Genomic DNA, 22,859 nt, shown 5'->3' with positions numbered 1-22,859 from the left:
ATGCAAAGATGAATGGATACTCGAGCAAGTCGGAGAACTATGTGAATAATTTCTTGGGAGTGTTCTCGCTTTGTCCTCTGGGAGGAACACTTTCTGTGCTATAGTATCGAATAGCATTCCCAGAAACAGGAACCACTGAGATGGCTCCAGGTGGGACTTCCGTAGATTGAGGGACCACCCGTGGTGAGACAAAAGTTGGATAGTGCGATCTATATGGAGCAGTAGAAGCTCCCTGGAACTTGCTTTTATCAGGAGATCGTCCAGGTAAGGAACCACGTTGACCCCCTGGACCCTGAGCTGAAACATCATTTTCGCCATCTCCTTTGTGAACACAGTCGGAGCTGTAGACAGGCTGAAGGGTAACGCCTGGAACAGGTAGTGATCGTTCAGCAGGGCGAACCTCAGATAGGCTTGATGAGGAGGCCAAATTGGGATATATAGGTAGGCGTCCTTGATATCCCGGGACACTATGCAGTTGCAGGGGTACTGGAACAATGACCTGAGACTGGACCAACTTTTTGATGGCCAGTAGTAGTGTAACACGCATATTTTCGAAAGCTGGTAAGCTTGATTTGAAAAATCTTTGGGGAGGACCACCGAACTCCAGCTTGTATCCCTGAGAGATAAGGTCCCTTACCCAGGCATCCAGGCAGGAACCATCCCAGATGTGGCTGTAGTGACGTAACCGAGCTCCCACCACGAGATCCCCTCAGGGTGGGTGGGCAGCGTCATGCTAAAGTTTTTGCGGAAGCTGAACTGGTGCTCTGTTCCTGAAAGCCGGCAATGGCTGGTTTCTTAGGCTTACCTCTGGTGCCTCGAGTTGCGTTGGAGGCACCTCTGGCTCTAGATCGAAATCTAGAGGACAGAAAGGACTGAGTAGACGGTCCCGGGTAGGTACGTCTAGCAGGCAGAGCCCCTGAGGGAAGAAACACGGATTTCCCAGCAGTAGCTTTGCATGCGTCCAAATTGCTTCCGAAGAGCCATTCACCTGTGAAGGGAAGAGATTCCACATTACGTTTGGAGTCAGCATCTGCAATCCACTGACGCAACCATATGGCTCTGCGTGCTGACACAACCATAGCAGTGGTCCTAGCATTAATATTGCCAATCTCTTTAAGCGAGTCACAGAGGACTCTTGCAGTGTCCTGAATGTGTTTTAGGAAAGTTACAGTAGTAACTAAGGTCATATAACCCAAAAGACCCTCCTGAATTTGAGCAGCCCACGTATGAATGGCATGTGTCATCCAGCAACCTGCAATGACCGGTCTTTGAGCTACACCTGCAGCAGTGTAGATAGATTTCAGAGTGGTCTCAATTTTCCTATCCCCCGGGTCCTTTACAGTAAAGAAGCCCGGAGCTGGGAGCACCGCCATTTTAGAGAGGCGAGAGATTGAGACGTCTACAGCTGGAGATTCTTCCCAGAAATTCCTGCCTTCAGGCGCAAAGGGGAAGGTATGCAAAAACCTTTTGGACACCTGATATTTATCATCTTGATTTTTCCAGGCTAATTTAAATAAATTATCCAATTCCTTGGAATCAGGAAATGTGACTGTCAGTTTGTCTTGTGGGCGGAAAAACAACTGCTGATTAGTAGCGTCCCCCAGGGGGAGCTTTACCACATCCCATATAGCCAATATGAGGGGTTCAATACGCTGTGTAGGGTTGGAATTCCCACTAATAAGATCCATATCATCCTGTACATCATTTTCAGTATCTGACAATAGTGCAGGAAAAGCATGTTTTTGTGCACCTGTTGTAGACCGGGAGGGGGAGGGGGGGGGGGGGGGGACACATCACCTTTGGCAGCTAGGTTAACTACTGCTTGTTGCAATTCTTGTGTTTTAGTGGCATTGGCAGTGAGTTGAGATGACATATCAGACATCATAGTTTTGATAGCCCCCAACCAGGAGGACTCGCGACTCTCCCCCACATTGTCAGCATTTTGTGATGACTGACTACACTGCTCACATGATATGGAGCCAGATGAAATAGGGGAAAATCTGACTTTACATACACTGCATAACATCTGTTTCACCGTTCTGAAATACAGATACAACACACATACAACACAGACTGAATACAATACAAGCCTGCCCTATTGCATATGAGAGGAGACACAGAAGAGAGGACACCAGCGCACCCAACGCTGCACAACCCCAGTGAGACTGTCAGCGTTTTATGTAGTAATATATAACAGTTATACTGCTGTACATAAAATTCCCCAAAGGAATATAACTGTGCACTAATAGCGGCTCTCCCCCTCTGCACCCGGTACCAGTGATCCTGTGACCATTTGGAGGAGCTGTATGAGGCTGCTGCTGCTCATGCAGAGTAAGGCAACAAAATGCAACTTAGCCCACTCTGATGTAGCTCCATGGCGCCGAAGCTACTAATAAGTTTTAAACTGGCTATGTCTCCACAGGCTGTGTAGCCTCACATAAATGCTTGGTACAACACCCCTCCAGCCAGTCTCACCGAGGGGGACCCGTATGCCTCACGCATGTTTCTGCCGCACAATGAACTGAAGGGGGGGGGGGGGGGGGGCGGTTTGTACTCACCATGACGATCACCTTCAGGCTCTGTTAGGGATGTGCGGCATGGTGCGGCTGCAACAGCTAGCTCGCAGTGCCCCACTGAACAAACAGCCCCTCAGGACGGTGGTCCTGCAGCGGAGAAGCGGCTCAGCACCTCATGAGGCCGGTTACAGTCCCCCCCCCCCTCCCTAACTCCCACAGCGCAGCTATGCTGTTGTCCAGACAGCATACCGAAATAAGTAAAAGTTTAAATGAAATTGAAGTAAAACTCTGGAGCTGCAAAGTGTGCATCCTCTCCTGAGGGAACTTTTTTCTAAACGGCCTGTGGGAGGGGGCATAGAGGGGAGGAGCCAGCACGCCCAGTTGAAGAAATTTGAAGTGCACTGGCTCCTTTGAACCAGTCTATACCCCATCGTACTAATGTGTTCCCCAATATCCCTTATGGATGCTAGAGAAATAGTTTTATGCACGTTTACAAGTCCTTATACTGCCTTTTCCTTTCTCCCCTCACAGCTCCTTTTGGTACATTTATTCTTGCAGAGTATGAAACCGTCTGGATTCCCCATCGATGGTAAAAAATAGTTACCATCGGTCATAAACCCTCGATGGTCATCCCTAAAAGGAACACACTAGGCGATGTTGCTCATAGAGTGTACCCACCTTTAGAATGCTCCTTCTTCAAAACATGATCAAATGTTCAACATGTTCTTAAAAAGCGCTCTAATCAAAGTTTGCTTTAAAGCGTAATACAGTTAATACAGTCAGTCATTCTGGAAATACTGAAAACAAAAATGTAAGTTTGCAGGAAAAATGGTACGTGATGGAACTTTAGTATGTTTCCTGAAAATAGCGAACACACACAAAAAATAAGAATTTACTTACCGATAATTCTATTTCTCATAGTCCGTAGTGGATGCTGGGACTTCCGTAAGGACCATGGGGAATAGCGGCTCCGCAGGAGACTGGGCACAAAAAGTAAAAGCTTTAGACTAGCTGGTGTGCACTGGCTCCTCCCCCTATGACCCTCCTCCAAGCCTCAGTTAGGATACTGTGCCCGGACGAGCGTACATAATAAGGAAGGATTTTGAATCCCGGGAAAGACTCATACCAGCCACACCAATCACACTGTACAACCTGTGATCTGAACCCAGTTAACAGTATGATAAACGTAGGAGCCTCTGAAAAGATGGCTCACAACAATAAACAACCCGATTTTTTTGTAACAATAACTATATACAAGTATTGCAGACAATCCGCACTTGGGATGGGCGCCCAGCATCCACTACGGACTATGAGAAATAGAATTATCGGTAAGTAAATTCTTATTTTCTCTGACGTCCTAGTGGATGCATGGACTTCCGTAAGGACCATGGGGATTATACCAAAGCTCCCAAACGGGCGGGAGAGTGCGGATGACTCTGCAGCACCGAATGAGAGAACTCCAGGTCCTCCTCAGCCAGGGTATCGAATTTGTAAAATTTTGCAAACGTGTTTGCCCCTGACCAAGTAGCTGCTCGGCAAAGTTGTAAAGCCGAGACCCCTCGGGCAGCCGCCCAAGATGAGCCCACTTTTCTTGTGGAATGGGCTTTAAACAGATTTTGGCTGTGGCAGTCCTGCCACAGAATGTGCAAGCTGAATTGTACTACAAATCCAACGAGCAACCGTCTGCTTAGAAGCAGGAGCACCCAGCTTGTTGGGTGCATACAGGATAAACAGCGAGTCAGATTTTCTGACTCCAGCCGTCCTGGAAACATATTTTCAGGGCCCTGACTACGTCCAACAACTTGGAGTCCTCCAAGTCCCTAGTAGCCGCAGGCACCACAATAGGTTGGTTCATGTGAAACGCTGAAACCACCTTAGGGAGAAATTGAGGACGAGTCCTCAATTCTGCCCTGTCTGAATGAAAAATTAGGTAAGGGCTTTTATATGACAAAGCCGCCATTTCTGAGACACGCCTGGCTGACGCCAGAGCTAACAGCATGACCACCTTCCATGTGAGATATTTTAATTCCACAGTGGTGAGTGGTTCAAACCAATGTGATTTTAGGAACCCTAAAACTACATTGAGATCCCAAGGTGCCACTGGTGGCACAAAAGGAGGTTGTATATGCAGTACCCCCTTGACAAACGTCTGAACTTCAGGCAATGAAGCCAGTTCTTTTTGGAAGAAGATCGACAGGGCCGAAATTTGAACCTTAATGGATCCTAATTTTAGGCCCATAGACAGTCCTGCTTGCAGGAAATGCAGGAAACGACCCAGTTGAAATTCCTCTGTGGGGGCCTTCTTAGCCTCACACCAGGAAACATATTTTCGCCAAATGCGGTGATAATGTTTCGCAGTTACATCCTTCCTGGCTTTGATCAGGGTAGGGATGACTTCATCTGGAATGCCTTTTTCCATCAGGATCCGGCGTTCAACCGCCATGCCGTCAAACGCAGCCGCGGTAAGTCTTGGAACAGACAAGGTCCCTGCTGGAGCAGGTCCTTTCTTAGAGGTAGAGGCCACGGGTCCTCCGTGAGCATCTCTTGCAGTTCCGGGTACCAAGTTCTTCTTGGCCAATCCGGAGCCACGAGTATAGTCTTCACTCCTTTCCTTCTTATGATTCTCAGTACTTTTGGAATGAGAGGCAGAGGAGGGAACACATACACCGACTGGTACACCCACGGGGTTACCAGAGCGTCCACCGCTATTGCCTGAGGGTCCCTTGACCTGGCGCAATATCTGTCCAGTTTTTTGTTGAGACGGGACGCCATCATGCCCACCTTTGGTTTTTCCCAACGGTTTACAATCACTTGAAAGACTTCTGGGTGAAGTCCCCACTCCCCCGGGTGGAGGTCGTGTCTGCTGAGGAAGTCTGCTTCCCAGTTGTCCACTCCCGGAATGAACACTGCTGACAGTGCCACCACATGATTTTCCGCCCAGCGAAGAATCCTTGCAGCTTCTGCCATTGCCCTCCTGCTTCTTGTGCCGCCCTGTCTGTTGACGTGGGCGACTGCCGTGATGTTGTCCGATTGGATCAATACCGACTGACCCTGAAGCAGAGGCCTTGCTTGACTTAGGGCATTGTAAATGGCCCTTAGTTCCAGGATATTTATGTGAAGAGACGTTTCCATGCTTGACCACAAGCCCTGTAAATTTCTTCCCTGTGTGACTGCTCCCCAGCCTCTCAGGCTGGCATCGGTGGTCACCAGCATCCAATCCTGAATGCCGAATCTGCGGCCCTCTAGAAGATGAGCACTCTGTAACCACCACAGGAGAGACACCCTTGTCCTTGGAGATAGGGTTATCCGCTGATGCATCTGAAGATGCGATCCGGACCATTTGTCCAGCAGATCCCACTGAAAAGTTATTGCATGGAATCTTCCGAATGGAATCGCTTCGTAAGAAGCCACCATTTTTCCCAGGACTCTCGTGCATTGATGCACTGACATTTGGTCTGGTTTTAGGAGTTTCCTGACTAGCTCGGATAACTCCCTGGCCTTCTCCTCCGGGAGAAACACCTTTTTCTGGACTGTGTCCAGAATCATCCCCAGGAACAGTAGACGTGTTGTTGGAATCAGCTGTGATTTTGGGATATTTAGGATCCACCCGTGCTGACGTAGCACTACCTGAGATAGTGCTACTCCGACCTCTAACTGTTCCCTGGACCTTGCCCTTATCAGGAGATCGTCCAAGTAAGGGATAATTAAGACGCCTTTTCTTCGAAGAAGAATCATCATTTCGGCCATTACCTTGGTAAAGACCCGTGGTGCCGTGAACAATCCAAACGGCAGCATCTGAAACTGATAATGACAGTTTTGTACCACAAACCTGAGGTACCCTTGGTGAGAAGGGTAGATTGGGACATGGAGATAAGCATCTTTGATGTCCAGAGACACCACATAGTCCCCTTCTTCCAGGTTCGCTATCACTGCTCTGAGTGACTCCATCTTGAGTTTGAACCTTTTTATGTAAGTGTTCAAGGATTTTAGATTTAAGATTGGTCTCACCGAGCCGTCCGGCTTCGGTACCACAAACAGCGTGGAATAATACCCCTTTCCCTGTTGCAGGAGGGGTACCTTGATTATCACCTGCTGGGAATACAGCTTGTGAATAGCTTCCACTACCGCCTCCCTGTCGGAGGGAGACGTTGGTAGAGCAGACTTCAGGAACCGGCGAGGGGGAGACGTCTCGAATTCCAATTTGTACCCCTGTGATACTACCTGCAGGATCCAGGGGTCCATTTGCGAGTGAGCCCACTGCGCGCTGAAATTCTTGAGACGGCCCCCCACCGTGCCTGAGTCCGCTTGTAAGGCCCCAGCGTCATGCTGAAGACTTGGCAGAAGCGGGGGAGGGCTTCTGCTCCTGTGAAGAGGCTGCCTGGTGCAGTCTTTTTCCCCTTCCTCTGCCCCGGGGCAGAAATGAGTGGCCTTTTGCCCGCTTGCCCTTATGGGAACGAAAGGACTGAGTTTGAAAAGACGGTGTCTTTTTCTGCTGAGAGGTGACCTGGGGTAAAAAGGTGGATTTTCCAGCCGTTGCTGTGGCCACCAGGTCCGATAGACCGACCCCAAATAACTCCTCCCCTTTATACGGCAATACTTCCATATGTCGTTTGGAATCCGCATCACCTGACCACTGTCGCGTCCATAACGCTCTTCTGGCAGAAATGGACATCGCACTCACTCTAGATGCCAGGGTGCAAATATCCCTCTGTGCATCTCGCATATATAGTAATGCATCCTTTAAATGCTCTATAGTTAATAATATACTGTCCCTATCCAGGGTATCAATATTTTCAGTCAGGGAATCCGACCAAGCCACTCCAGCACTGCACATCCAGGCTGAGGCGATTGCTGGTCGCAGTATAACACCAGTATGTGTGTATATACCTTTTAGGATATTTTCCAGCCCTCTATCAGCTGGTTCCTTAAGGGCGGCCGTATCGGGAGACGGTAACGCCACTTGTTTTGATAAGCGTGTGAGCGCCTTATCTACCCTAGGGGGTGTTTCCCAACGCGCCCTAACCTCTGGCGGGAAAGGGTATAGTGCCAATAATTTATTAGAAATCAGCAGTTTTTTATCGGGGGAAAACCACGCTTTATCACACACCTCATTTAATTCATCTGATTCAGGAAAAACTACTGGTAGTTTTTTCACACCCCACATAATACCCTTTTTAGTGGTACTTGTAGTGTCAGAAATATTCAATGCCTCCTTCATTGCCGTGATCATGTAACGTGTGGCCCTACTGGACATTACGTTTGTCTCCTCACCGTCGACACTGGATTCAGTATCCGTGTCTGGGTCTGTGTCGACCATCTGAGGTAACGGGCGTTTTAGCGCCCCCGACGGTGTCTGAGACGCCTGAACAGGCACTAATCGATTTGCCGGCTGTCTCATGTCGTCAACAGTTTTTTGCAAAGTGCTGACACTGTCACGTAATTCTTTAAATACGACCATCCAGTCAGGTGTCGACTCCCTAGGGGGTGACATCACTAACACAGGCAATTGCTCTGCTTCCACATCATTTTCCTCCTCATACATGTCGACACAATCGTACCGACACCCAGCACACACACAGGGAATGCTCTGAAAGAGGACAGTACCCCACGAGCCCTTTGGGGAGACAGAGGGAGAGTTTGCCAGCACACACCAGAGCGCTATATATATATATATATACAGGGATAACCTTATGTAAGTGTTACTCCCTTTATAGCTGCTGTTTTATATTTAAACTTTTACTTCTAAGCAGCTCAGGAGAGCCACCTAGCATGCACCCTTCTCGTTCGGGCACAAAAATCTAACTGAGGCTTGGAGGAGGGTCATAGGGGGAGGAGCCAGTGCACACCAGCTAGTCTAAAGCTTTTACTTTTTGTGCCCAGTCTCCTGCGGAGCCGCTATTCCCCATGGTCCTTACGGAAGTCCCAGCATCCACTAGGATGTCAGAGAAACTATAAAAATCAGCTATTTGTTTTCAGCCAATCTTTCCACTGCAGGCCTGTGTTATCGCTCAGTCGGGCATGAGAAGTCTTTCAGCATGCCGGACTGATGCGATAATTGGTGCTCAGAACGGATAGTGGATATACTCCGCTTTATACAGAGATCCCAAATATCTGACCAGGTATGGCTACATCAGATAACTGGTGTGTCTGACAGTGAGTTTTATCTCCGCAAGCATAACCCTACAGCAGGGGTGGGGAACCTTTTTTCTTCCAAGGGCCATTTGGATATTTATAAAATCCTTCGGGGGCCATACAAAAATTATCAACGTAAAAATGAGCCTGCCCCCAGTAGATATGCCCCCAGTCAGAAGTTATGCCCCAGTAGATATGCCCCCAGTCACTTGTTATGCCCCATTAGATATGCCACCAGTCAGTTGTTATGCCCCATTAGATATGCCACCAGTCAGTTGTTATGCGCCCAGTCACTTGTTATGCCCCATTAGATATGCCCCCAGTCACTTGTTATGCCCCATTAGATATGCCACCAGTCAGTTGTTATGCCCCATTAGATATGCCACCAGTCAGTTGTTATGCCCCATTAGATATGCCCCCTAGTAGCGATGCTTACACACACATTAAAAGAGAGAAAAAAAAACACAATACTCACCAGCCCCGCTCCTGCTTCAGGACTGTTGCTCTCTGCCTGGCCGCTTGCTCCTCAGAACTATGGGAGAGACGTCATGACATCTCTCCCATAGCACTGCACAGCACACGCACACTGCCAGAGCCGGAAGCCGGAGCTCAGGAGTGACCTCCTGCCTGCGGCTGCTGCTGAGGGTAAGAAGCCGGGCGCCCGCTAGTAACGAACTCTCAGTGGGCGCCCGGCTAGGTGAGCCTGGCCGGGCCGGATCAAGTGGCTTTGCGGGCCTTATACAGCCCTCGGGCCTGAGGTTCCCCACCCCTGCCCTACAGGGTTACACCAACACCTACATCAGAGGTGCAGAACAGTAGGTCTCACAGACATGCCAAAACAACCTATTTTAATAGGCACAGTTAAATAAACCATAATTCAATAAATCTAAGGTTACACTAATCAGCCATAAATGGTCTATAGCATACAAATCAGATGGTTTGTTTCATGAAATAGGTTATGTTGCTCTGTAGCTATTAGGCAACTACAAAAACTAGACTGTGTTCAGCCAATCACATTACGCCCCATACAAACACTGGTAGACACCTTTTACCCAAACTTACCAAGAGTCACTAACACTGTCCAAACATACCAGCAACATGGACTGTTGGAAAACCTGCTCAGAGCCATGTCATCATCTGTTATTTGAATCCCACAGAATCTTACCACCTGTCTCCAACACTGCAAAGACCAGTGGTCAGATTACACATACAAGCGGTTTCTCTGCACTTTTAAAAGAAGGAGATTGAATGCACTGCACAAACCAAAAAAACCCAGACAGCCTGCTTCCAATTGATGGACCAAAGCACTTGTCCAATCAGAAGCCAGCTAGCGCTGTAGTTAGTGTGTAGGACTGTAAAAAGCCTTTCGTCTTTGGTCTGTTACAGATATGAGAATTTAATCAATAGACTTTAATAAATTACTGTTCTGTTTAACCCTGAAATAATTGTGGTGGGTCGAAAAAGGCCAAGTAGACAAATGATCACTGATGTGGTACCATGCTTAAAATTCTATATGTGCTGCTCCAACACCCCAACCAACCATTCTTTCATACTTTTAAAACAAAAAGTTTACGAGACAAAGAATCAGTGCTGGTCCTATCCCAGTAACCTGTAACCCCCGGGGTGTATCATCTGTCGCCATCGGTGTATCACTATTAACCAGCGATACAGCGACAGCAAATTCCGCATACTCCTAGTTCACACGGACCCCTAAATTCAGCATAACGCACTACCCCCAGCCTAAAATAATAGGTCACCTCATTCATTGACCATTATGAAGAAAGTCAATGGAAGATCCAGTTCAGTTAACAAAAAAAAGGGAGAAAGGAGTCTGACACAAAAGGTTCAAACGAGTGCATTGTGCGGAGAGCTGGAGGCACTGGGAAGAGACCACGTACCAGCAGTCACTTTAGGACCAGAAAGGTCCCCGCTAGCTTTGTACCTCAGGGTCGCGGCCAGCTGATAATGAAAGAATGCATTGTAGGGTCAAGCAAAACGCTATTCCAAACGGTAATTGGAGACATTGGGGCAGATGTATTAAGCCTGGAGAAAACATAAGGAAGTGATAAACCAGTGATATGTGCAAGGTGATAATGCACCAGCCAATCAGACCCTAACTGTTAATTTACATATTGGAACTGATTGGCTGGTGCCTTTATCACCTTGCACATATCACTGGTTTATCACTTCCTTATGGCTTCTCCAGGTTAATACATCTGCCCCACTGTCCTCTGAAACCAGCTTCCTCCAAAGTGTTACAGTGAGATCTGTATATAACAATCATCACCAAGTATAAAAGGTATCTCCTATATAATAGCCCTATTCTGTGACTTTGTGATTCATTTGCTAACGCTGGGCGGAGTCACAAGACTGGGCGGAGTTAGTCAAATGAGTCACAGATCTGGCCAAATCTACAGGAGACTAGGAGCAGAAGCAGATAGTATGGGCATGGCACAGGCAGGGGTGCATACCTCCCAGCTTTCTGCAGGAGCTTTCTTCAGGCAGAAGGAGGGACACACACACACACACACACACACACACTCGGCGAAAAGGGGGCGTGGCTTCACGGGAGGGCCCCGTTTTCGTCAGTGAGGGGGCATGCCCAGCGCTCTGTGAGCTGCTGGCATGCCCCCAGGGGCTGATTATGAGTCCGGGGGGCCCAGGGCACTTGAGACAGTGGAGCCCTATCTCATTGCTGTGCCTGCTGTGGGGTTAGGGGCGTGGCCTAATCGCGGGGACGCGCGGCCACGCCCCCTTATGCAAATTCCGATTTTTATTTTTATTTTTTAAATGGGATTTTGGCCCCTCAGCTAGGGCTAAATCCAGAGGGGGTGGTCGCTCCCCCCTACACACCCGCACAGGCAGAAGAAAGCAGGGAGACTGCTGCCTCTCTGTAACACCACAGACCTGCCAATACACAGCAGCGTGTGCTGCCTGTAGCACAATGCTGCCGCTGTTGCTGGTAGGACGGGGGAGCTTCTGAGATGGGACAGAGCTACTCGAGCCGGGGGGCCCCCTAAAACTGTGGGGCCAACGGTACGTACCCCCTGCCCCCCCCCTCCCTAATCCAGCTCTGCTGCTGGAACCCCCCTTAATCCGTACCCCCTGATGCCCCCTCTCCCTCTGTCTCCACTATTCACCGCTGCTCTGCTAAGCAGAACAACGAGTACAGGAGCTTTCCAACTGCCCCCCCACCGCGGGACACTGCGACCCGCGGGTGGGACAGCGGGACAGACCCCAAAAAATGGGACTGTCCCGCGAAAATCGGGACATTTGGGAGGTATGGGGGTGGGTGAGGGGTATGTCATACAGACAGACGGGCACCGGCTCACTGTGTGCTTGACCCCCCACATCGGCATACTCAGCAGGGTCTCTCTGGCGCGGAGGAGCGTCACTTTCTAGCACACTCCACGCTTCTTAGCTGCAGTTTTGTGGGGCACCTGCCGCTGTGCAGGTTCCGTACTGCCTCTGTTATCTCCAGCCCCGGCAACCCCACCGCTAGCTGCAGCGCTGCCACCCGCAGTGAGGTGCGCCCAGCTCATTCACACACTTTAGCTGGCGGGTAGCGCTGCAGAAATCCAAGCTGCATGCTATGACCCCCTCCTCCCTCCAGCCGCAGCATCTCCTGGGGGCTAACCAGTCATTTCCAGTCTCACCTTACCACAGTGCCCGGCAGCTGCGCGAGGTCTGCGGTGTGTGACTGAGGAGGGGGGGGAGGGATGCGGACGGGCAGAGGAAGCAGGACTCCAGCCTGAGAGAATCAACCATGCCAAGTCTCCAGCAGCAGCAGATCCCAACAGGTTGGAGTGGAACAGCAGCAGCCAGCAGCAGTGACTCCGGTAAGACACATCTGTCTGTCACCACTGTTTTGTCCCTAATACCAATCTCTCCCGTGCCCTGTGTTCTGTCATGTCCCTGTCACCCCTGGCCTTGCCCTGCCACCCTTATCCTGGCCCTTTCACCCTTATCCTGGCCCTGTCACCCTTTTCCTGGCCCTGTTACCCCTATCCTGGCCCTGTCACCCCTGTGCTTGCCCTGTCAACCCTATACTGGCCCCGTCACCCCTGTCCTGGTCCTGCCGCCCCTACCCTGGCCCTGTCACCCCTATCCTGTCCCTGTCATTTCTGTTCTGGCCCCGTCGCCCCTGTCCTGGCCCCGTCACCCCTGTCCTGGCACCGTCACCCCTGTCACCCCTGTCCTGGCCCCGTCAACCCTGTCACCCCTGTCCTGGCCCTGTCACCCCTGTCCTGGCCCTGTCACCCCTGTCCTGGCCCTGTCACCCCTGTCCTGGCCCTGTCACCCCTGTCCTGGCCCTGTCACCCCTGTCCTGGCCCTGTTACTGCATACCCTCCAACTACCTTTTATGGCATGTACAGTACCCGCAGCGCCTCCAGACCTCTCCCCAATGCACCACACCTCCGCACCTTCCCCTCCACCACATGCGGCACTCCACCCCTTCCCCACATGCTGTGCCTCCAGACCCCCTACACCACCCGCGGCTCCCACTCCTCCGCACCTTCACCACCCACAGCACCTCCAGGCCCCCTCCACCATTCACCCCCCTTATATGTCTCCCCCCCCACACCTGCCCCCCTCCACCCGCAGCATCTGCAGACACCCTCCTCCATCCGCGGTCCCCCCCTCACCCACCCCTCCCCCACCAATGGCACCCCCGCACCTGCCCCTCCACCATCTGCAGCACCTCCGGACCTCCTTTCCCATCCACCGCACCACCCGTACCTGCCCCTACCCTACCCATGGTGCCTGCGGTCCCCTACCCCACCCCCGGCACTCCCATCCCTTCCCATCCCACAGCACCTCCGGAACCCTTCACCCATCCACAGCATCCCCACACCTGCCCCTCTCCCACCTGTGGCACCCCTGCCCCTCCCCCACCTGCAGTGCCTCCGGACCCCTCCCCCATTTGCATCCCCCACTCCTCTGCCTCTCCCCCACCCGCAGTACCTCCCGAACCTTCCCCATCCGGGCCCCACCCCCACTTCTGCCCCCCCTCCACCCGCAGCATCTACATACATCATCCGCAGTCCCCCCCGCACCCGCTACATTCTGTACATCGTGCCCTGCAGGTGCTGTTCACGCCGTCGCAAGGGGCTGTGCCTCCTTCACCATCGCACGCCCTTTCATTGTGCAATATTTAACCACTAACAAAGGAATGCAGGTAATACTCCATATAATACAAATATTAAACCCCAGAAAGGCATGCAAGGGTTAAGGGGGCGTAGCCCCTTGCGACGGTGTGAAGAGCGCCCGTAGGGCGCGATGAAGCACCTAGTCAATACATAGTTACCAAATATGTGGCATCATACAGTGGGACCTCCCCTGCATGATCTCCGGGAGAGGGGTATGAAGATATTGGCAAGCCATGCACCTTTGCTGCTTGCAGTGGGTGACGTAGAGGCAATGTATGTGCCATCTCCGTAACCTACCACTAGCCAGGAACAAAGGTGCAGTGAAACTTTGCAAAAAGTACATCTCCACCGAGGAAAAGGCCAATTCGCAGAAGTGTGACGTACTAGTGACACGCACATTGACTTTTTGGGAAACAAACATTCAGCGGTGAATTTGTCAATTTGCATTCAGCAGAATTTAGACTCTATAAATAGAGCTTTTCAGTAAGCTAGATCTAATCCCTGTTACAATCCTTTATAGGAACGAGGCTTTGGATAAAATGCATCGGAAATACAGAATATAACAGTCAGCTGCTGCTGAAATATCATTAACCAATGAACGGGGTTTCCCAACTTTCCCTGAATGATCAGTTGTGAATACAGATACATTCAACCAATGGGAAAATCAAAGCTGGTGACTGCAATACCATCCAGATACACTGGTGCTGGACGCATGGCATATAATCAAGGTTATGCCAGGTATAGCCATCCTTTGTCTACTACAATACACATAGTAAAAGTCAAGATAGCCATTTAAATCATGCTTTAAAATCGACATATTGAATAAATACGAAGTTCTAAAGCATGGAGAGTAAGAAGAGAACAAGAGAATTGCATCTAATACTGTATGTGAAAGTCACTGCACCCTCAAAAACTCTGTACTGAAAAAACGTACAGGATCAGGGACAAATCATTAAAAAGACCATACCTTACACAAGACACTGCAAAAACTCAAATCCATGCTCTCATTATCTCCTGCATTGATTATTGCAATTGTCTCCTTACTGGTCTTACCAAAAAGACTCTCACCGCTACAATCTATTCCGAATACAGCTGCGAGACTGATCTTCCTCGCTAGATGTTCGTCTGCGGACCCACTCTGTTAGTACCTCCATTGGTTACCTGTAATCTACCGTATTCAATATAAAAGTTTTACTTACACAAAAATGTATTACCCAAACTGCACCAACGTACATTCTTCTCTTATCTCAAAATATCACCCTACCCGACCTCTCCGCTCTGCTTCTCTCATCGACACTCATTACTTGCTCCCATTCATGATTGCAGGACTTTCTTCATGCTGCACCCACACTGTGGAATGCCCTCCCATGCACAATAAGACTCTTCCCTAGCCTTCAAACATTTACTGAAAACTAACCTATTTCAGGCAAGATTATCAAATTCTGGACTCACCCACAAAACCTTCGTAAGCTATCCTACTCAAGTACATCCCCTCTATACAATCCACAGATAACCCTCACATATACTGAATTTATTCACTTCCCTTCTTCCTAACCCCTGGCCAACACTGGGGTGGTCTTCAGTATGCCGCCGGTGGGGATCCCAGCGACCAGCATACCGGCGCCGGGATCCCGACCGCCGGCATGCCGACACATTCTCCCTCGTGGGAGTCCACGACCCCCCTGGAGGGAGACTAAATAGCGTGACGCACTTAGCGCGCCACCGTGCCCGCAAGGGGCTCATTAGCGCTCGCCCAGCTGTCGGTATGTCGGCGGCCGGACCATTTTGCAATAGGTAACAGTGTTCACGCTAGGATTTGGGCAGGGTGCCGGACCGTGGGGGGCACTAGTGCGCGCGCACACCCGAAAAGGGGCGTAGCCATGCAAAATAGGGGGCGTGATCATATTACATATAAAAGTGGGCAGCTCAGCCCACGGAAAATAAAACAGGGGGCGTGGGCGGCTGGTGGCGTCACTGTTGGGGGCGTGCCCAGCACCTACGAAGATGCTGGGCTTCCCCCAAGCTCTCTCTCACAGCGTGAATGGATGTCGCGCGCATGGCATCTTTACACGCTGGGAGGGCAGGAAGCGGGCGGCTGCTCTAGCAGGGCGCCGCAGAAAGGGCAGGGCGGATTTTGCCCTTAAAAAAAAAAAACGGGCAGGGCACAGCGCCCTGCTAAAACAGCCTAGCGTGAACACTAGTAGCATCTATCCTTGTGTATCAGTGCCTATTTTCCTACAGATTGTAAGATTGCGAGCAGGGCCCTCCTACCTCTATGTCTGTCAGTTAGTACCCGGTTTCTTCCATCACTGTTTCCAATTGTAAAGCGCAAAAATAAGATTTTAAACCTACCGGTTAATCTTTTTCTCCTAGTCCGTAGTGGATGCTGGGGACTCCGTAAGGACCATGGGAATAGACGGGCTCCGCAGGAGACATGGGCACTAAGAAAGAACTTTAGGTATGGGTGTGCACTGGCTCCTCCCTCAATGCCCCTCCTCCAGACCTCAGTTAGAGAAACTGTGCCCAGAGGAGACAGACAGTACGAGGAAAGGATTTGTTAATCCAAGGGCAAGATTCATACCAGCCACACCGTATAACTAGGGTATATACGAACCAGTTAACAGTATGAAACAACACAGCATCAGACCGAGACTGATGAAAACTGTAACATAACCCTTATGTAAGCAAAAACTATATACAAGTCTTGCAGAAGTAGTCCGCACTTGGGACGGGCGCCCAGCATCCTCTACGGACTAGGAGAAAAAGATTTACCGGTAGGTTTAAAATCTTATTTTCTCTTACGTCCTAGAGGATGCTGGGGACTCCGTAAGGACCATGGGGATTATACCAAAGCTCCCAAACGGGCGGGAGAGTGCGGATGACTCTGCAGCACCGACTGAGCAAACAGGAGATCCTCCTCAGCCAGGGTATCAAACTTGTAGAACTTTGCAAAGGTGTTTGAACCCGACCAAGTAGCAGCTCGGCACAATTGCAACGCCGAGACCTCTTGGGCAGCCGCCCAAGAAGAGCCCACCTTCCTAGTGGAATGGGCCTTAACCGATCTTGGTAACGGCAATCCAGCCGTTGTATGAGCTTGCTGAATCGTGTTATAGATCCAGCGAGCAATAGTCTGCTTTGAAGCAGGAGCGCCAACCTTGTTGGCAGCATACAGGATAAACAGCGCCTCTGTTTTCCTGACCCTAGCCGTTCTGGCTACATAAATTTTCAAAGCCCTGACCACATCAAGCGACTCGGAATCCTCCAAGTCTCGCGTAGCCACAGGCACCACAATAGGTTGGTTCATATGAAAAGAGGAAACCACCTTAGGCAAGAATTGAGGACGGGTCCGCAATTCCGCTCTATCCATATGGAAACCAGATAGGGGCTTTTATGAGACAAAGCCGCCAATTCCGACACTCGCCTAGCCGAAGCTAAGGCTAACAACATGACCACTTTCCAAGTGAGATATTTCAACTCCACCGTTTGTAGTGGTTCAAACCAGTGCGACTTAAGGAAACTCAACACCACGTTAAGGTCCCAAGGCGCCACCGGAGGAACAAAAGGAGGCTGAATATGCTGTACTCCCTTTACAAAAGTCTGTACTTCTGGGAGAGAAGCCAATTCTTTTTGAAAGAAAATGGATAAGGCCAAAATCTGAACCTTAATGGAGACTAATTTTAGGCCCAAATTCACTCCAGTCTGTAGGAAGTGAAGGAAATGGCACAGATGGAATTCTTCCGGAGGAGCATTCCTGGACTCCCACCAAGAGACATATTCCTCCAAATACGGTGATAATGTTTTGCTGTCACGTCCTTCCTAGCCTTTATCAGAGTAGGAATGACCTCATCCGGAATGCCCTTTTCCGCTAGGATCCGGCGTTCAACCGCCATGCCGTCAAACGCAGCCGCGGTAAGTCTTGGAACAGACAGGGCCCCTGTTGCAACAGGTCCTGTCGTAGAGGAAGAGGCCACGGATCTTCTGTGAGCATTTCCAGTAGATCCGGATACCACTTTCCAAGTGAGATATTTTAATTCCACTGTTTGAAGTGGTTCAAACCAGTGTGACTTAAGGAAACTCAACACCACGTTAAGGTCCCATGGCGCCACCGGAGGTACAAAAGGAGGCTGAATATGCTGTACTCCCTTTACAAAAGTCTGTACTTCTGGGAGAGAAGCCAATTCTTTTTGAAAGAAAATGGATAAGGCCAAAATCTGAACCTTAATGGAGACTAATTTTAGGCCCAAATTCACTCCAGTCTGTAGGAAGTGAAGAAAACGGCCCAGATGGAATTCCTCCGTAGAAGCATTCCTGGCCTCACACCAAGAAACGTACTTACGCCATATACGGTGATAATGTTTAGCGGTCACGTCCTTCCTAGCCTTTATCAGAGTAGGAATAACCTCATCCGGAATGCCCTTTTCCGCTAGGATCCGGCGTTCAACCGCCATGCCGTCAAACGCAGCCGCGGTAAGTCTTGGAACAGACAGGGCCCCTGTTGTAGCAGGTCCTGTCTTAGAGGAAGAGGCCACGGATCTTCCGTGAGCATTTCCTGCAGATCCGGATACCAGGCCCTTCGTGGCCAATCTGGAACAATGAGAATTGTCTGTACTCCTCTTTTTCTTATTATTCTCAACACCTTTGGGATGAGGGGAAGAGGAGGAAACACATATACCGACTGGAACACCCAAGGTGTCACTAGGACGTCCACTGCCACCGCCTGAGGGTCTCTTGACCTGGCGCAATACTTCTGTAGTTTTTTGTTTAGGTGGGATGCCATTATGTCTATCTGGGGCAGGCCCCACTGACTTGCAATCTGTGCGAAGACTTCCTGACGAAGTCCCCACTCTCCCGGATGTAGATCGTGTCTGCTGAGGAAGTCTGCTTCCCAGTTGTCCACTCCCGGAATGAACACTGCTGACAGTGTGCCTACATGATTTTCCGCCCAGCGAAGAATCCTGGTGGCTTCCGCCATAGCCACTCTGCTCCTTGTGCCGCCTTGGCGGTTTACATGAGCTACTGCGGTGATGTTGTCTGACTGGTCGCGAAGCAAAGTCTCCGCTTTACGAAGGGCGTTGTATATGGCCCTTAGTTCCAGGACGTTGATGTGGAGACAAGTCTCTTGACTTGACCTTGGAAGAGTCTTCCCTGTGTGACTGCTCCCCAACCTCGGAGGCTCACGTCCGTGGTCACCAGAACCCAGTCCTGAATGCCGAATCTGCGACCCTCCAGAAGGTGAGCACTCTGCAGCCACCACAGGAGAGATACCCTGGCCCTGGGGGACAGGGTGATCAACTGATGAATCTGTAGATGTGACCCGGACCACTTGTCCAGTAGGTCCCATTGGAAGGTCCTTGCATGGAACCTGCCGAAAGGAATGGCCTTGTAAGATGCCACCATCTTTCCCAGGACTCGAGTGCAGTGATGCACAGACACTAGTTTTGGCTTCAATAGGTCCCTGGCCAGAGTCATGAGTTCCTGGGCCTTTTCTATCAGAAGATAAACCCTTTTCTGGTCCGTATCCAGAATCATGCCTAAGAAGGTCAAACGGGTCGTAGGAACTAATTGTGACTTCGGGATATTGAGAATCCAGCCGTGTTGCTGTAACACCTCCAGTGAAAGTGACACGCTATTTAACAACTGCTCTCGTGAGCTCGCTTTTATTAGGAGATCGTCCAAGTATGGGATAATTGTGACCCCCTGCTTGCGCAGGAGAACCATCATTTCCGCCATTACCTTGGTGAAAATCCTCGGGGCCGTGGAAAGCCTAAACGGCAACGTCTGAAATTGGGAATGACAATCCTGTACCGCAAATCTCAGGTACGCCTGATGAGGTGGATATATGGGAACATGAAGGTATGCATCCTTTATGTCCAGGGACACCATAAAATCCCCCCCTTCTAGGCTGGCGATGACCGCTCTGAGCGATTCCATCTTGAACTTGAACCTTTTCAAGTATAGGTTCAAGGATTTAAAATTTTAAATGGGTCTGACCGAACCGTCCGGTTTCGGAACTACAAATAGGGTTGAGTAAAACCCCCTTCCTTGTTGCAGCAGGGGAACTTTGATCACCACCTGTTGAAGACACAATTTTTGAATTGCATTTAAGACTATCTCCCTTTCTGGGGGAGAAGGTGGTAAGGCCGATTTGAAAAACCGGCGAGGAGGCACCTCTTCAAATTCCAGCTTGTAACCCTGAGAAACAATTTCTGTTGCCCAGGGATCCACCTGTGAGTGAACCCAGATGTGGCTGAAAAGTCGAAGACGTGCCCCCACTGGGGCGGACTCCCTCAGCGGAGCCCCAGCGTCATGCGGTGGATTTTGTAGAGGTCGGGGAGGACTTCTGCTCCTGGGAACTAGCTGTGGATGGCAGCTTTTACCCTCTGCCCTTACCTCTGGCAAGAAAGGAAGATCCACGTGCTCTCTTGTTTTCATGTGACCGAAAGGACTGCATTTGAAAATGTGGCGCTTTCTTAGGCTGTGAGGGAATATAAGGCAAAAAAATTTGATTTACCTGCCGTAGCAGTGGAGACCAGGTCCGAGAGACCTTCCCCAAACAATTCCTCACCCCTGTAAGGTAAAACCTCCATATGCCTCTTTGAGTCGGCATCACCTGTCCATTGCCGAGTTCATAGGACTCGTCTAGCAGAAATCGACATAGCGTTGACTCTAGAACCCAGTAGGCCAATGTCTCTTTGAGCATCCCTCATATATAAGGCAGCATCTTTAATATGACCCAGGGTTAATAAAATGGTATCCTTATCCAGGGTATCCAATTCCGCAGATAAGGTATCTGTCCACGCTGCTACAGCGCTACAAACCCAAGCCGACGCTATCGCCGGTCTGAGTAAGGTACCCGAATGTGTGTAAATGGACTTTAAAGTAGCCTCCTGCTTGCGATCAGCAGGATCCCTGAGGGTAGCCGTATCTTGGGATGGCAGTGCTACCTTTTTGGATAAGCGTGTCAACGCTTTGTCTACCCTCGGGGAGGATTCCCACCGTATCCTGTCCTTAGTCGGGAAAGGATACGCCATAAGAATCCTTTTGGGAATCTGCAGTTTCTTGTCTGGAGATTCCCAAGCCTTTTCAAATAACTCGTTCAGCTCATGAGAAGGGGTAAAGGTTACCTCCGGTTTCTTTTCCCTATACATGTGTACCCTCGTGTCAGGGACAGGGGGTTCCTCTGTGATATGCAAAACATCCTTTATTGCAATAATCATATATTGAATACTTTTAGCCAATTTTGGCTGTAACTTTGCATCATCGTAGTCGACACTGGAGTCAGAATCCGTGTCGGTATTAGTGTCTACTATTTGGGATAGTGGGCGCCTTTGAGACCCCGAGGGTCCCTACGACATAGGGGCAGGCAGGGCCTGACTCTCTGCATAATTCCTGGACTCAGCTTTGTCCAACCTTTTGTGCAATAAATTTACATTAGCACTTAAAACATTCCACATATCCACCCAGTCAGGTGTCGGCGTTGCCGACGGAGACACCACATTCATTTGCTCCACCTCCTCACTAGGAAAGCCTTCTACCTCAGATATGCCGACACACGCATACCGACACCACACACTCAGGGAAACCCCTTATCTGAAGACAGTTCCCCCACAAAGGCCCTTTGGAGAGACAGAGAGAGAGTATGCCAGCACACACCCAGCGCTAATGACCCAGGAAAAAACACACTATATGTTTACCCAGATAGCGCTGTAATATCTATTTTGCGCCAAATTATGTGTCCCCCTTCTTTAAAACCCTCTTTCACAGTGGTTAAGCAGGGGAGAATCCGGGGAGATTCCTCTCAGCGGTGTGCTGTGGGGAAAATGGCGCTGGTGAGTGCTGAGGAACAAGCTCCACCCCCTCAGCGGCGGGCTTCGGTCCCGCTTAAAAATTCAAAACATGGCGGGGGATCTATCTTATATACAGTGCCCAGCCTGTACATAAGGTTATTGCCACCTTTGGAGGTCCATATTGCTGCCCAGGGCGCCCCCCCTGCGCCCTGCACCCTTACAGTGACTGCCGTTTGTGTGTGCTGTGTGGGAGCAATGGCGCACAGCGCTACCGCTGTGCGTTACCTCAGTGAAGATCTGAAGTCTTCTGCCGCCCTTGAAGTCTTCTTTCTTCACATACTCACCCGGCTTCTATCTTCCGGCTCTGCAAGGAGGACGGCAGCGCGGCTCTGGGATGAACTGCGGGGTGAGACCTGCGTTCCGTTCCCTCTGGAGCTAATGGTGTCCAGTAGTCTAAGAAACAGAGCCTAACATTAAAGTAGGTCTGTTTCTCTCCCCTCAGTCCCTCGCTGCAGGGAGTATGTTGCCAGCAGGCTCCCTGAAAATAAAAAACCTAACAAATACTTTCTTTTTCAGGAAAACTCAGGAGAGCTCCCTGTAATGCACCCAGTCTCCTCTGGGCACAGTAATAAACTGAGGTCTGGAGGAGGGGCATAGAGGGAGGAGCCAGTGCACACCCATACCTAAAGTTCTTTCTTAGTGCCCATGTCTCCTGCGGAGCCCGTCTATCCCCATGGTCCTTACGGAGTCCCCAGCATCCTCTAGGACGTAAGAGAAAGCATATGCTGCGCTATAAAAGAAACTATAAAATAAAACCTGGTCAGTAAAAGCAAATTAAAATGGCAAATCCATAATAATTGGTACTAACTGCATTAAATAAATCACATCTTCTTGGCCAAAAGTAAAATAAAGTGTTATCAACTTAAAATGTATAATGAAATTAAACAAAACCGATATCTAAGCATAAATTCCTCCACTACCAGCTTCTCAAATGCAAGTGGCTGGCTTACGTGCCTGTCTGACAGGCCTTCCGCTAAGCAAACCAAGATTTACATATGCGTAATATGGCAGCCTGAGGTTCCACTGAAGTGGCCCAAGGCTGTGACATCCAGATCCTGGCATGCTAGATTGCTGTACACAGTCTACAGCCTGGGGCATCTTACCTAATATATGTATACTGTTAGTTAATTTTATTTTGCTGCTAAAAGGAGAGCCCGTCCTTCTCTGAATAAAAAATGCAACAGTGAGGAAACCATTAAGAGGCAGCAACACGC

General features: G+C 50.0%; 1 protein-coding gene across 9 annotated transcripts in view; it reads right to left on the bottom strand.

Moving 5' to 3' along the window:
* Nucleotides 1-22,859, bottom strand: part of ITSN1 (intersectin 1) — a 351,280-nt gene that overhangs the window by 283,533 nt on the left and 44,888 nt on the right. The window lies entirely within an intron of this gene.

The sequence above is a fragment of the Pseudophryne corroboree genome, chromosome 2 (assembly GCF_028390025.1).
Source record: "Pseudophryne corroboree isolate aPseCor3 chromosome 2, aPseCor3.hap2, whole genome shotgun sequence".
Taxonomy (NCBI): domain Eukaryota; kingdom Metazoa; phylum Chordata; class Amphibia; order Anura; family Myobatrachidae; genus Pseudophryne; species Pseudophryne corroboree.
The sequence above is the reverse complement of the archived record's forward strand: the minus strand, read 5'-3'. Positions and strand labels throughout refer to the sequence as shown.